Source organism: Uloborus diversus, chromosome 5 (assembly GCF_026930045.1).
Source record: "Uloborus diversus isolate 005 chromosome 5, Udiv.v.3.1, whole genome shotgun sequence".
Classification (NCBI taxonomy): Eukaryota; Metazoa; Arthropoda; class Arachnida; order Araneae; family Uloboridae; genus Uloborus; species Uloborus diversus.
In genome coordinates, this window is record NC_072735.1 from 77940195 (window position 1) to 77956432 (window position 16238).

The following is a 16238-nucleotide window of genomic DNA, read 5'->3' on the forward strand; positions in this document are numbered from 1 at the left end:
ATCAAATTAAGTTTTTCGCAATCAAGAATTGCAATAGGATCCTACTTTTTGAGTTTGTTTCAACAAATGGAACATAATCAAAATGGTCAAGAAATTTGCACCCGTGACTGGTTATTTGCTAAAATCAGTAATACGAAGCATATCCAAAAAAAAAAAGAAATAGTGATTAGGATGCGGTAATTAAGATAAAGATTTTAGGGCCGATATCCACCAGTATGCTTATCATAGAGATTATTTCCAGGATATAACGTTATATATTTCTATTCATTATCGATCTTAAATGACGGAAATTAGTAACATGGAAATTTTGTATTGATGAAGTTTTGCTGTTTAAGTTCATCCATACAGATGTTTTTTCCAGAAAATTCGTAATTTTACAAAGAAGTCTGCTTGAGTTAAGCCATGGAAAAAAAATCTACAAAATCAAACCGCAGACGATAATTATGACGGCAAAAATTTCGCCCTCTAAATAAATATTTAAAACAATCGTTGTCATGGTAATCTGAAAAATCAGAGCAACATCAATTTCGGTTAAGAGAGGGTAATAAGCAGTTCGTAATTGCTCCAAAAAAGTACCAAAAAAAAAATAAATAAATAAATTGCACGTAAAAAAACGCAGTGCAGAAGCTGATGTCACATAGAAATCGATCACTGTATTTCAGAGAGTTCTCATGAAGTTTAAAGCATTGGAACGTTTGATTGGATCTTATAGCGAACTGCAATTCAGTAACAGGACAGTAATACAATGAACAATGTCATCAAATTAATGGCATTTATTGGACAAGTGGTATATAAAGGAATTATTAATTTATAAAGATGCTTGATGTAAAAAAGAAATTAGGAACTCCAGAACAAAACAACGACCTATTTGCACACCTCTCATCCCCAACTTTCTTGTGAGTTTCGTAGCGATGACCTTTACTGAACTTCATTTTCCCACCTAACCTTCATTTTCGAGAAAGAAACAGTCTAAAGTGGAAAAAAGTCTCCGAATATCTCGAAAAAAATGCCATACAGAGATTTTGTAGAAGCAATTTTGCTATGTAATGGACGTAGAAACTTAGTAGGAGTTCGACAAATAGAACCGTTCGATATGTGGAAGTTTGATATATGAAAGATCGACTGTAATTACTTTTCTGTTTTTTTTTTTTTTTTTTTTTTTTTTTTTTTTTCGTTTTCTTTTTTGTACGACGTCATAAAAAACTCTTGAACCTGTGAACCATTATGGCAAAAACCACATATTCATACGACAATTTATTTATTTTCTAAGAATTTTTAAAATTTACCAAGGACTTTTCGTATACCCCGCATAATTCAACCATGTGACTGTGTGGAAGGTACCCTATAATGTTAAGTTGAAGTTGTTGAGATTTCTCATGATGCATTGTAATATTTTATGCTACAGAAAAAGGTTGCTAAAAAAAAAATCCTGCGACTTGATGAAATAAAAGTTTTTCTGTTTTTTAAATCGACAATTCTGCACCATAGAGTTAGAATGACAAAAGCCCAAAAATTGCGGTTTTCAGTTTATTTGTGTATTGCACGTAGAATCTAATTCCGCATCGAGCCATGTGAACGTAATTCTTAAAACAAAATCCTTATGGTATTTTTACCAGGGTTAAAAGAGCGAGCGTCCCATCTTTTGCACGCGCCAGAAAAAAAGTTTTTTCTCTCTCCTGTAAAATTTCCATAATGTGACTTACGACCCTCTGGCTCTGAGGTACAGAATTCAGCAATGTGGTGGTTTCCTTCAGTCAAAAGTACTACTTTTGGTCATTGAAATGGATAGAATGAGCAAAAAAAAAAAAAAAAAATACATGGACCCAGAAAATACTTTCATTTTCCCAACAGTTTTTTTTTAATTTTTTTAAATAAATTTTTTAAAATGTCCGATTTTTCAAACAAGGCGTGGTCTTTATGACGTCACAAATGCATTTTGGCGCATCTTTCTACCACGGTTCCACGTTATGGTAATCAAGCAGCGAATTAAAATTGCGCTCTACGCTTGCTGTCAACCATATCGTTGCCAATACACGTGAGTAAAGATGCGAATTAAATATTTTGTTCTGTGAATGGCATTATTGAATGGCATTTCATCATTTGTGATGTCACACGACAGAAGTGTAAACAATGAAAGCGCAGAGATTTAAGTAATTTTTTAAAAATATTAAACTTAAAGAATTTATTTAAAAATCAGTCAGATCCTATGTTTTTAAGCATGCTCTTTCAAAAAAAAAAAAATATTTTTAAAATTTTGGAAACGACCCCATTTAATTTTTCTGGTTCAAAATTGTACTACAATCATTAAAATAATTTACTCTATCATTTCTCACAAAGTTCTCACAAGCAAAGGACACAAATCCAGGTATGTAATTCATTTTAAACTTTTTTTAATAATTTTTATTTCTTAATTTTATATAACTATAAACGGAGACCTCCAAAAGCAAAGTAAAATCTTAAGCGCCAGGAAAATAAATTTAGACATCAGACAAATTTTTTCTTGGAGGTGACAGGAAAATTCCATGTAACATGGCTTCTTTGAAGATTCTTGTTAAGAAAGAACTATTTGCTAAGAAATTTTCTTAGTCTCCCGGTTGACCTGATGCCCAGCATTTACCGGACCCTAAAAACAAATCGTTTGGCAATTTTCCGTCATTTTTATGCCACGAAATGCATTAAAACTATTAAAGGGAGTTGTTATTCAAAGTCGTTATAAAAAAAAATAATTTTTCACTTTCATGTATTCAAAATATTCAAATCAAGAGCTTTCAAGCGACACCGAATTCATGTTTCTATCTAGATTAAAAATAGCTCAATTGAAATATTAATGGATCAGGAATGTATTAGAACGTACAGTTTTACTTTCAAGCGCAATTTTCACAAAACATCAATTTTAAAAACTCATAATCCTTTTTCTAAAAAGTTATTTTGCACATTAATTCGAAATTTTCACCACACGTCATTTGTAAGTTCATAATTGGGTTGCTTCCGAAACATTAAAAGTACATTTTTCTGAAAGAGCATGCTTAAAAACACGGGAGTTAACCATTTTTTAAACAATTTGACAAAGTTTAATATATTTTAACAATTATTTTAATCGGTGAGCAGATTCAATTTCATTTTTTACGCTTCTGCACATGACATCACAAGTGAGGAAATGTCATTCATGTTGCCATTAGAGCAGAGCGCAATATTTAATTCGCTTGTACTGGGAATGCGGTTGACAGCAAAGCATAAACAATCAGCGCACCAATGGAGCAGCACGCCAAAGTACATCACTTGTGACGTCATAAAGACCATGCCTTATTTCCAAAGACATAAAAAAATAAAATAAAATAAAATAAAAAAACTGCCAGGAAAATAAAAGCTTTTTTGTCTCCATGTTATTATTTTTTCCCCTTATTCAATCAATTTCAGTGATTAAAGATAAGACCCGAAGCAACTGATTTTTATTATTAAAAACGTTCTTTTTTTAATTTAAAAAACGACTGTTAAATCTGTACCTTAGAGCCAGAGGAACGTAAGTCACATTATGATAATTTCTCAGCAGAGAGGAAAAACTTTTTTGTGGCTCATGCAAAGAATGGGACGCGCGCTCTTTTAACCCTGGCAGAAAATTGAAAGGGATATTTTAAAAAAGAGAAATAAGGTCTCATGGCTCGATGCGGAATGGGCTTCTACATGCAATGCACTAATAAACAGAAATCGCAATTTTCGGACGTAAGTCTTTCTGGCTCTCAGGTACAGAATTAAAATTTAATAAACTAAGAAACAAGCAGAATTGCTTTAAAGTTTCACTTCACCAGACTCTAGAATAACTCTTGAAAACACTGAAAATTGTCACTAATCAAAACTTTTTAAGGAAGAAGGCATATCAAATTTAGCAATTTAACATGACGCATATACCAACTTTACTTAAAACAAGAGCATGGCAGTTAAAAACAGAGCAATTGGGTCGTTTCCAAAATTTTAAAAGTATTTTTTTTTCTGAAAGAGCATGCTTAGAAAGAAACATAGGATTTGACCATTTTTAAAATAATTTGACTCAGTTTAATATTTAAAAAAAATTACTGTAATCGGTGCGCTTTTATTGTTTACGCTTCTGCCGATGACATCACAAATGATGAATACCATTCACTGATGCCAAAGCGCTAAGCAAAATATTTCATTTGCATCTTTACTCATGTGTACTGGAAACCATATGGTTGATAGCAAGCGTAGAGCATAATATTTAATTCGCTTCTTGATTATCATAACGTGGAAATGTGGTAAACAAATGCGCCAAAGCACATCATTTGTGAAATCATAAAGACCACGCCTTATTTGAAAAATTGAACATTAAAAAAATTAAAAAATAAATAAACGTTTGGAAAATGAAAGTTTTTTCTAGCTCCATGTTATTTGTTGCTTTTTCTATCAATTTCAGTGACTGTTTTAGTAGTACTTTTGACTGAAGGAAACAATCCCATTAAGAATCAAAGTTGTATTTCAGATCAATTCTAACTCAGTATAAGAAAGAAGTCTCTTAGTTCAGATTAGCAGAACAATGGATGAACATTTAAAAGCAGAACGAAAAGAGAATAATAAAATTCATAAATATTCAACATTTACGCGCTGTTTTGAAACGATGGTTGTTGTACCGTAGAGCCTGCGGCAGAAGAAAACGCAAGGGCTGAGCGATTGATCGTTGACGGCGTGAAAAATTAAGGTTTACAGTTGGCTGGTCGAAATTGCCATGACGTATGTCTGTCAATTCGTTTCCTTTCGGACATGGTTACACTTGGGAGCAGAAGGCGAAAGATTGAAACTGTGCTAGAAAAGAGAAATTTAATCAGGTACGCGAAAATGGCACAAATCCTGACTGATATATTGATTTTTTTCACTATTTTTAAAAATTACCACAAATGTATCAAATTTTTTGGCAGTAAAATTGTGCCTTCAAAACAAAGTTTCAGTTTTTTTTTCTTGGGACAAAGTGAAAAATGAAATATTTTGCCAATAAAATATTTTTTATTCGATTGGGAAAAGTATTTTTGAACAAAATAATGAGAAAATAAAAGGATAGTAAATAAATGAAAAGCTAATGAAACAGTAAACTAATAAATTAATGTACTAATTAATACATGAGGAAAAATTAATGAGTGAGTAAAATAGTGAATGAATAAGAAAAACTAGCATCACATGACTTCCTTTTACTCCAATTTTAATGTCATTTTCCCATTATTGGCAATTTTAATGTGATTCAATAGTTTACTCTCTAAATATCACCACCAGTGGCCAAATTAAAACCAGATTAAAAAAAAAAAAAATAACCAAATTTGTCGCCAATTTGGCGACAAAACTTGGCGTCCAAAAGACTGGCGATAAATCACCAAGTGTCCTCCAAATTATAACACCACTTGAGTTTGCATCGAAATTAACAATGAATTTTCTCCAAAAAGGTGCAAAAGACCCCTTTAGAAACACCCGAATGCAACCAAAACTGGAGGTGCACAACTAGACTCTACTAGGAGTCTACGTACCAAATTTCAACTTTCTAGGACACACCGTTCTTGAGTTATGCGACATACATACGTACATATAGACGTCACGAGAAAACTCGTTGCAATTAACTCGGGAATCGTCGAAGTGGATATTTCGGGCGTCTATACGTTCTTAGGTACTTATGTACGTGTGGTCGGGTCGAAAAAAAAACTGAACACTCATTTGGGGGTGAGCAAAATGGAAATTAAGGCCGATTTTTGAGTAAAAATTTTTTCGCGAATACAATACTTCCTTTTTTGTAAAAGGAAGTAATAAGTGAAAGAATGTATCAATAAGAAAATTATTAAATGAAGGAATGTAAACAATTTAGTTAAAAATGAATACGTAAGTGATTTAATAATGAGTGAATAAGTAAACGAAATGAACTATTTCACATTGCCTCATCCACTTGCCCCGCATGCACTTGACTCATTGTGAAAAATATTAAAAATACAAATAAGCTATATATGAACTAAATAAATACTGCACCGAATATTAAAAGGTCCTAATTAATACTAAAAAAGTTAATAACAAGAACTTTTATCATTTGATAGTACTAAAAATATTTTTTGACTTGCAGCAAAATGAAATACACCGCTAGCTCAGTCAATTCCAGCCGAGGACTGCAGTTTCGTGCTTATTAGCACTCATCAGCCTGGCATAGGACTAACTGAGCTGGAAGTGGAAAACCTCTTAAAGGAAGCCAAGAGTGCCAAACAAACTGGTAGCTAATACAGAATTAGCACTGACCAGACGAGTGACCGAAACAATGGTTCGGTTCAACTCGAATTTTGAAGGCAAAGGCAAGTATATTCAGTAAGTTACCGCCCTATAGCCAGGGCTAAGGCAGAAATACATGAAATACACCGCTAGCTCAGTCAATTCCAGCCGAGGACTGCAGTTTCGTGCTTATTAGCACTCATCAGCCCGGCATAGGACTAACTGAGCTGGAGGTGGAAAACCTCTTAAAGGAAGCCAAGACTTACTGAACCTGCCTAACTTACTGAATCTACCTGCCTTTGCCTTCAAAATTCGAGTTGAACCGAACCATTGTTTCGGTCACTCGTCTGGTCAGTGCTAATTCTGTATTAGCTACCAGTTTGTTTGGCACTCTTGGCTTCCTTTAAGAGGTTTTCCACCTCCAGCTCAGTTAGTCCTATGCCGGGCTGATGAGTGCTAATAAGCACGAAACTGCAGTCCTCGGCTGGAATTGACTGAGCTAGCGGTGTATTTCATGTATTTCTGCCTTAGCCCTGGCTATAGGGCGGTAACTTACTGAAATTACAGCAAAATATTACAATTTGAGAATCAATTTTTGAAAATTGCTTGCATTATTATACGTTTGAATTTTCAGAGGTAATTTTTCTTGACTGGAATAAACTACATTTATTACGTAGTTAATTTATTACTAGGTAAGTGGTACTAAAAGCGGAGTAAATACTTCACCATTTCACTTTGCCCCACCTTCCCCTACTTATGTATGCAGTCTCCTATTTTATCAATCGGTAAAATTTCGGGTTCCATTCTGCAAAACGAGAATTTAATAAATAAATTAATTAATGTATGAGGAGAAATAAATGAGTGAGTAAAAAAGCGAATGAACAAGAAAATAAGTGAATGAAAGAATAAGTAGGTGAGCTACTAAATTAAGACTTTTTAATAAAGTAATTAATAAGGAATACGTAAGAGATTTAATAAATGATTGAATAATTAAACGAAATTAACTATTTCACTTTACCCCGCATGCACCTGTCTGTACAAAAAAAAAATACAAATAAGCTTAATATTAAACAAATAAATACTGCACCGAATATTAGAATGTCTCGATTAATATTTCAAATGTTGGTTATCAAGAATCTTATTTATTAATAATACTGAAAATAATTTTCGACTAACAGCAAAATAATACAATATGAGTATCAATTTTTGAAAATTGCTTGTCTTATCATAGTCTGTGATTTTCAGGGCTAATTTTTTCTTGACCGGAACAGACTACAAGTGTTACTACATAGTTAAAATGCGACGAGAAAGGTGGCTCTAAAAGCGGAGTAAATATTTCATCATTTTACATTGCACCGCTAGTTCGCTTTGCCATACATTACCCTAATACTCAATCTTCTTTAAAATACACAGATTAAATTTAATTGTTTATTTTAGTTCAGAAATCGCTGTAAGACATTTAAGGTTGTCCACAACTCATGTTAAGCTTCAAAGCAAAAACGAAAGGGGTTCGCGAATTGCGATAGTTTGACTCAAAGGAAAGGAAGGTGGTAGCAAGAAGGGTGACATCACACATTTTTATTGAAATAAAAGAATTTTTGAAACAGTATGTTAAGGCAATTTCGGGCGACATTTGACAAGGGGAGGTGAAGGGGGTCAAATATATTGTAAAAAAATGTGACAGCGTGCATGGACCTGTCTCAAAAACGGATATTCTTCAAAAACAGAAAGAAAAATTATGCTCTGTCCGGAAGCTTCAATAGCCGACATCTGAAAACTAATATTGCCAAATGCAAATATTATTTTTTCATTTCGAAACATCAACTTCAGTCGGTTCGAATAAACCCGACACGATAGAATCTAGTCCCATGCGTTAATCCTTATTTTCGGATGCTGTGAAACATATGGTCCACATCATAGAACAAACAAAATATTAAGTTATCTACAAGAAACAAAGCAAAAACGCGTTACGCAAAAGCTGTGGTCACTAAGAACCAGGTCACGATGTCCAACTTTGTCCTTTTCTGGCCAAAACTTTGACCCACTTGGCTCCTAGCGGCCTTGTTTTCTGCTCATGACCGCGACTGAGCAGGGAAGAAAACATTCTGGGAACCAAATGCCCTTGTACAATGTTGTTTTTACGTCTTTTTTTCGTCGTATCGACGACAGCAACATACTCTTGCTTTTTGAATGGAATGAACAAGCATATTTTCGTGTCGTTACCCTGCCATTCTTTTTTTTTAACCTTTTTTTTTTCCTTTTGCTTATTGTAATCTTTTAATTTTGCTATGATGATATCAACGTTACAATTTTCCATTACTTTACTATATAGTTCAGCAGCGACAATATAGCTATAGCGGCACATCTGAAAAAAAAAAGGCAGGGGAGGGGAGGATGAAAGAGAGAGAGAGAGAGAGAGAGAGGAAATCAAGAGTTTATGCAAACAGTTTTAACTAATTTATTCCAGTACTACAGTACGGGCAAAACATTTATGATGTAATGCTTAGATGGTTGATCTTTCTAATCTAAATTAATGATGTACAGTTAAAGTTTGAAATAGTTTCTTATAAGTTATGAAATTTTACTAATGTGCCACACGACCGATTATATCAACGAAATATATTACCGATTATATTACGAACAGTTATGCACTCAACTTCTCTTTAAAAAAGAGTGCTTTTATTGTAGGAGAATGTGCTTTTTACAAAATGAAAAAAAAAAAAAATGCAAATTTCTCTTTGAAAACTACAGAACATAAGGAAAGAACACTATTTAAAAAAAAGCTTGAATTGTGAAACATTACTCTCTTCATTTTTAGCAATAAATGTAACTTTTAAAAAAAAGTGGAAATTTTTTCCGTTTTATATTGCATGAGGCAAAGTGAAAAATAAACAGAAATATTTGTTATCAAGTGAATGAATCCATGAAGGAATGAACGAATAAATAATGAAAAAAGAATAACTAAATTAATTAGTGCAGAAAATAAGGAATAAATAAGAAAATAAGTGAGTGAATGAATAAATGAGCGAATTAATAAAGTACTGTAAATGAATTAATTAATGAATGAATACGTAAGTGATTTAATCAATGGATGATTAAGTAAACGAAATGAACCATTTCATTTTGTCCCGCTAGCCCTTGGAAAATTGTATGAAACATTCATCGAAATGTGCCATACCCCATGCACATATAGACTAAATAAGTACTGAAATTGACATCAGTAGATTTCAATTAATACGTAAATGTTAATTGCAAAAACTTTATCCTTTTACAATAACAAAAGTAATTTTTTGATAAACCGCAAAATATTACAATACGAGTATCAAAATTTAAAAAAGACTTATATATTTTTATTTTCCTTGATCTTTAGAGCTATTTATTTTTTTGACTGGAATCAATGTATGGTTAAAAGCATTACTAATATACTCACGTCCGAAACTCAAATTTTCTTTTTTTGACCATAGAAAAGGACTAAAAAAAACGATATCCCCCTTCCGAAGTTTTTTCTGTGCCACTGCTTGTTTTTACTTGACGTTAAATCCCGGTTATCACAAATTTGCCATTTCAACTGCGCTTGCGCGCGGACTTAGCTTTTTGGGCTTTCTGTTTTAAGATTTCGTGTTGCTTGTTTATATTTAAGCTGAGCGAGAGTCCCACCAAATTAATGAATGCGATTAGAATATTTTCACAGCGACTTCGTGATATATTATATGAAACTACGGATATGAATAACTGATAATCTGAATAGAAAAATGGCACTTCAATATTTATTAGTTTGGAAATATTTATTTAACATAAATGTAAAACACGTTGTGTACTTCAAAAATGATTGGAATATTAGTACAGAAATCCGTCTTTTGCGGATATTTTACGTTAGACGTAAACAACTTAGTATTATACATTTTTATTTAGGTTGAGTGTTCGGCTTTGTATTACAAGTGATGCTGAAATTCTAGTACGCTCTTCTGAGGTTAAAAATTTGGTCCTGAAAAAGGACAGACAATTCAGACACCGAATCCATTAATAATTAAGACGTAAAATTCAATCTTTACCGAGGCCTTAAAACTAAATCAGAAAAAACTTTGTGATTTCTAATTTTTATCTTTTGCCATCTCATATTTATTACCAAATTTTAAATGTTTGTAATTAATTTAACAAGAGTTTCGAAATCAGCTAAGTCCACGCGCAAGCGCAGTTGAAATGGCAAATTTGTGATAACCGGGATTCAACGTCGAGTCTTGTTTTTGCTTTGATCACTTGAAAATCAATTTTACGTATATTTTGGCATAAATAATAACCAGGGTAATAATAACCATATAGTAGTGTAACAATGAAAAACATTTAAACAAGTAACAATCGAAAGATAATAATGAGACATTTTTTGTGTACAAACTATTCTCAACTCCAGCGCTTGAATACGCTACCTTGCGGTGATTTACAAAATTAAAGAAAAAATTAACACGTGTGTCTGTTGGTAAACATAGGTAGTTTGTTAGCAGTTGTAAACATAAGCAGTATTTATTAACGCATTCGATGTGTCTTAGATTGCTTTCAGCTACAGAAATTGTTTCGTCCCTTAATAATATTCTCGAGCTTCTCAAAATAATGTTAGTTTTCCTTATTTCCTTCTAAAAAGTGAGTTGATTGTTAAATGGTGAAAGCGTAAACATAAGAATACTCTGGATTAACAAACTTGGATAATGTTACATCAGGTTAAAAAAAATTATTGTTTTGTGTGAATTTGTAAGAATATGGGGTTTTTTTAATCTTAAATTAATTTAATTAACCATATTCTACAGCAGCATTTAGTTGGAATGGACAGTATGCAAAATATTTTCTTGAATATATTATCGTAGAACAAAATGAATAACCGAGAAAGAATTTACTTTATTCCTTTTATTCTCAGCTGAAAGGTTTCGCCAAATTTGTTTAGGGTTATAGTTTTAGTATAGTGCGAGCAAAGTAGCCTTGGCGAGATTTCGCGTTTTTAGTTAAACCATTTTTAATTTTTATCATGAGTGGAATAAAATGGTAGAAAGATTACAGAATTCGATAAGTAAAAAGAAATGATGGTAGGTCAAGTGAAAAGAAGACTACCACCATACATCCGTGAGAATTTTGTTGATGATTTGCATAGCATGACATAATTAAATCACAACTCAGAAATTAGAAACATACGAAACAGAAAAATTTAAAATTAACCGATTCGGAAATTTGAGAAAAATAACTCAGCTACAAATGCATAACAATTAGCGCAAGCAAAGCAAGGCAAAGAGGTATAATCTTCTTTTGATAATAATTCGCAATGTCATATAATCAAATTATGTAGCATTAATTATTATTCTAGTCAGGCCACAATTATTATTTAGTTTTATCAAGAATTGATAAATGTCGAATTCAACATCGTGGAAATGGCTTCTTAGAACTACGAACTATGTGATTTGCATTAAATTTTGACGTTTAGTAATGCTTCTTGAATTCTCATTTTTTTTCTACGTGGGCCAAAATATCCACAAGACTTTGAAAATTTATATAAAAAGAATAAAGTGAAAAAATCGTGCATACGAACAAAATTTACTGGACTTATGAGACTTTTCTACGCTACGGCATGTATTTGTTTGACCTTTTTCATCCGCCATTAGACAGTGCTGCAGTGCACCCTATAGTTTGTTGGAGTTGCGAATAGCAGGTGTTCGAAAATCTCTTTGATTCAAGTCAAGTCATCAGTTTAAAAGCGTGATCCATATTGCTTAAATTCAGCCTTGAAATTAGTTTGCCAACGCTTATCAACAAAAAAATTTTTTTTCATTGTTTTTGGCAACAGTTAAAAAGTGGATTTCGAGTATTGTTTAATTTTCTCGTTGCGTACAATCAATTTTCTACATTAAAATATGCAATTATGTTGTGAATAAGCCTAATTCAGGTGCGAAAAGAATAACAGCATGGTGTGAGAGAAAACGTGAGAGTGAAGTGGCAGTTCAGAATATTAAAAAAAAGAAAAAAAGTAAAGATAAAAGTTTCACTTCAATCGAGTGTCTTTACTATACACAATTTTTTTTTTCAAACAATGCTCAAAAAATATTTTTATTTTTTGTTGATAGCAATTTAACAGACGATAGTTTTTAGCACGACCTATGAATATTTTACTATATCCTTTTTATGTGGGCGCGCACAAAATAAATATTTTATGAATGCGAAACATGATCGATTACATTGCGGAAGAAACACCGAATAATTTTCTCTTAATATATTAACAGTTCATTTGTATTCCCGATTAATTTATCAAAGGCGAGGGGTTTTTTTCGGCAGAGTCAGTTATAATGTAAGTTTATGTTGTAGATAATGTATTCAAAAGTATAAATTTCAGAGTAGAAGAATGTTAAATGGTTCTTATCTTGAAACGTTCCTTTTTTTTTTTAAATGTATATTTATCATCAGATAATGATCAGTAAAATAGATTTAAAAGTTTGGGTTACTACGCTGAAAAATATTTTGCTTTTATATGCTCAACCTTGCACAATTAACATGGAATGACATTAAGTTTTAATAAAATTCGACTAGTGCTTAAGTTAAAACAGGAATCTAACCTCCCTCCCCCTAACTTTTTTTTAAACGTAGGGGAGACTGTTGTACCTTGACCATGGTGTACCTTTCGCCATGCACTCTAATCAGCTAGCACTTTTACCTAGTGAAGAATCACGGTACTATGTCAGCCATGACAATATCTCTACCTGCCAGAGTGAGTTGTAGGTTGAAACTCCAGCTTTTATGCGGACAGTGATTGTTTTGTGACTTGTACAAACAAAAGTGAATAATTCCAGTGTTACTTAAATGAAATTGGACTTTTAAAGACTAGTGTTACCCAACTGATGGATCAATATAACTATTGCCTATCTCTCGGTAATTGTATTCAACATTTAGTCTACACTTTTTACGTAACTGATAGGTTAGGGTAGCCATTTTGTATAAACATGAACCCTCGTATAACTTGGAACCAAGCTCCATCTTGTACCTTGAACCACTGGATCAAGGTACAATATGTTGTAGTGATTTTTATTATTATTATTAATTTTTTTTTTTTTATGTAGGATTTCATCATGCCTGGAATCAAGAAGGATCCAATAGATGTTGAGGCATTGCAAAATGCTATTGAAGCAGTAAGAAGTAATGATCCTGACCAAAAAAAAAAAAAAGACTTTTAGAAAGGCCGAAAAAGTATTCAAAGTGAGCAGATCAACCATTACTTGGCATTTAAGAAAGTTGAATGAAAGTGGGTCCAATAAACATGAATACAGCGTAAGTTATGTAGTTAAACAAGTACAAGAGGTCTGTCTCAAGGTACACAAGCATCATGTACCATGGAGCAAATTACATAAAATTTGAAAAATATACAAAAATAGAAAAATATTTTTTTTATAATCCGAAACATTTTTCTACTTATGGAAAAAGGCTTGAAGTTACGTTTTAATAACTAAAAACCATAAAAATCACACATTCTTTTTTTGAAAACTAAAAAGTTTTAGAAGAGGTCCAAGGTACAACAGTCTCCCTTCATTAAAACGGTGAACAATTAAAAATGCAATTTGAAGTTCTTTCAAAAATGAGCTTTTTTTAATCATATTATGTAACTTTTTACCTTTCTAATTGAGTTTTGGATTTTTTATTCTTTGAATTGTTTCAGTAGGTAGTTTTTAGTCTACTTTCTATAGTGAAAGTCGAAGAAAGAAAAATAAAAGCCTGGTAGAAGGCTTAATGCATTCCAAAAATATCGTTGGAAAAGAAGAAAACAAAAGTCAAGAATAATAATTGGTAATGACAATTTACAACGTTTTAATTTTTTTAAGCAAAGAAATTCATTTATTATTTTTTTTATATATATGAATTAATGCACAGGGTAAAGCATAAAGAGAAATGATAGTGGAAAAATTTACATATTCATGATTGGCTTCCTTAATTGACACTTTTAGCCAAGTACACAACACTGACCTTTATCTGAGAATGAAGATTTTTCGGAATATTGAATACTTCACCAGAAATTCTCAAGATGTACTCTATGAAACCTGTGTTCTTAACAACATTTTTAGTTCATCCACTTGGGTTACCAAATTTCTCAAAAGCTACCCCCCCCCCCCCCCCCCGAGTCTGTTTATTCCTTCCCAAACTCCCCACTCCGTAGATAAGGTAGCAAACTTAAACATGTTGTTCTCTGAGCAAATAATAATTCTCTTTGAGAAAAACATAAAAGTTTCTTTCATCTATTGATCAAAAAAGTCTCATGAAAGATATTTCATAAGTGCAATGTTGCATCGTGTGTGTTAATCTATCATAATAATCATAAACATGTGCACTTAACTCTTCTTTGGTTGAGTACTCATTTGTATGAAACTGAAGGTGATATTACGCAAAGGTTTAAAATAGATATTATGGATATCAATGCCACCCGCCCGCCTTGTCTAGTGGTCAGAGAAGTCTGACTGCGATGGGGAGGTCCCAGGTTCAAACCCTGGCTCGGGCATGGATGTACTACTTTCTCTCATTTGCTGTTCTTATACTTTTTTACTTCTTTTCACAAAAAAGGAAGTATTGTATTCGCAAAAAAAATTTCACTCAAAAATCGGCCTTAATTTCCATTTTTCTTACCCCCGAATGAATGATGAGTCTTTTTTTCGACCTGACCACACATGAATATATATGCCTAGGAACCTATAGGCATCCGAAATATCCATTTTGACGACAACCGAGTTAATTACAACGAATTTTCTCGTGACGTCCGTATGTACGTATGTATGTGCGTATGTGTGTATGTATCTCGCATAACTCAAAAACGGTATGTCCTAGAAAGTTGAAATTTGGTACGTAGACTCCTAGTAGGGCCTAGTTGTGCACCTTCTCTTTTGGTTGCATTCGGATGTTTCTAAGGGGGTCTTTTGCCCCTTTTTGGGGGGAAATCATTGTTAATTTCAATGTAAGCTCAAGTGGTGTTATAATTTGTCGGACACTTGGCAATATATCGCCAGTCTTTTGGTCGTCAAGTTTTTTCGCCAACTTGGCGAGAAATTTGGCGATGTTTATTTTTATTTATTTATTTATTTTTTAATTTTAAATTTGGTTTCAATTTGCCCACTGTTGGTGATTTTTAGAGAGTAAACAATTGAATCACATTAAAATTGCCAATAATGGGGAAATGACATTAAATTCGAGTAAAAGGAAGTCATGTGATACACACATCAGCTCGTTTGTGTGAATGTGTTGTGAATGGTTACCTACCCTATAAACGGGTCCTTATGGCATTTGTGTACCGTGGAATTCGAACTTCACACAAAACTACGTAACAGTTGGAAAAGTGAAGCAGCGCACCTCAAATTGCCAGCCTATCTGGCACACAACAATAACAACAACATGAACTTTAACCCGTTTTTTAATGTTAAAAATAAAAATTTGAATACAGTGGAAATTTTTTAGAATCGCATCTGCCATTCTGAAGGATCACGCCTTTATATTTTCCCTGCCGTAAATTCTTGCTTTGATATACTGCTCAGTCCTAAGCTTTTTCCACTGGAACCCAACACAAGGAGTCATGGGCGCCCATATGCAAAATTGTAAGAGGGGGCTCAGAAATTTTAACCATGGTTTAGCAGGATATTTTGACCATTGAGGCAGATTTCAGGACAGATTAGAATCATTAAAATTTAACATTTTTAAGTATTTATTCCTTAATGGCTGAAGAAGAAATATTTTTAAATCTTTGCAAAGAAAAAAGTATTAAAAGTAAGGAAGTTCTTATTTCCAGTGTGGGGGGGGTCGCTTGAGTCCCCCCCCCTTGAACCCTGTATGGGCGCCCTTGCAAGGAGTGGTATTTTATTTTTTTTAATTGTTTTTAATTATATTATTTATTTATTTTGAGTAAAAAGAGAAAAACAGATAAATAAATTATTTGTACTTCATAAAGATAGTGATTTTATTCAGATCTCATTACCTGCTAAACTTTTTACGGT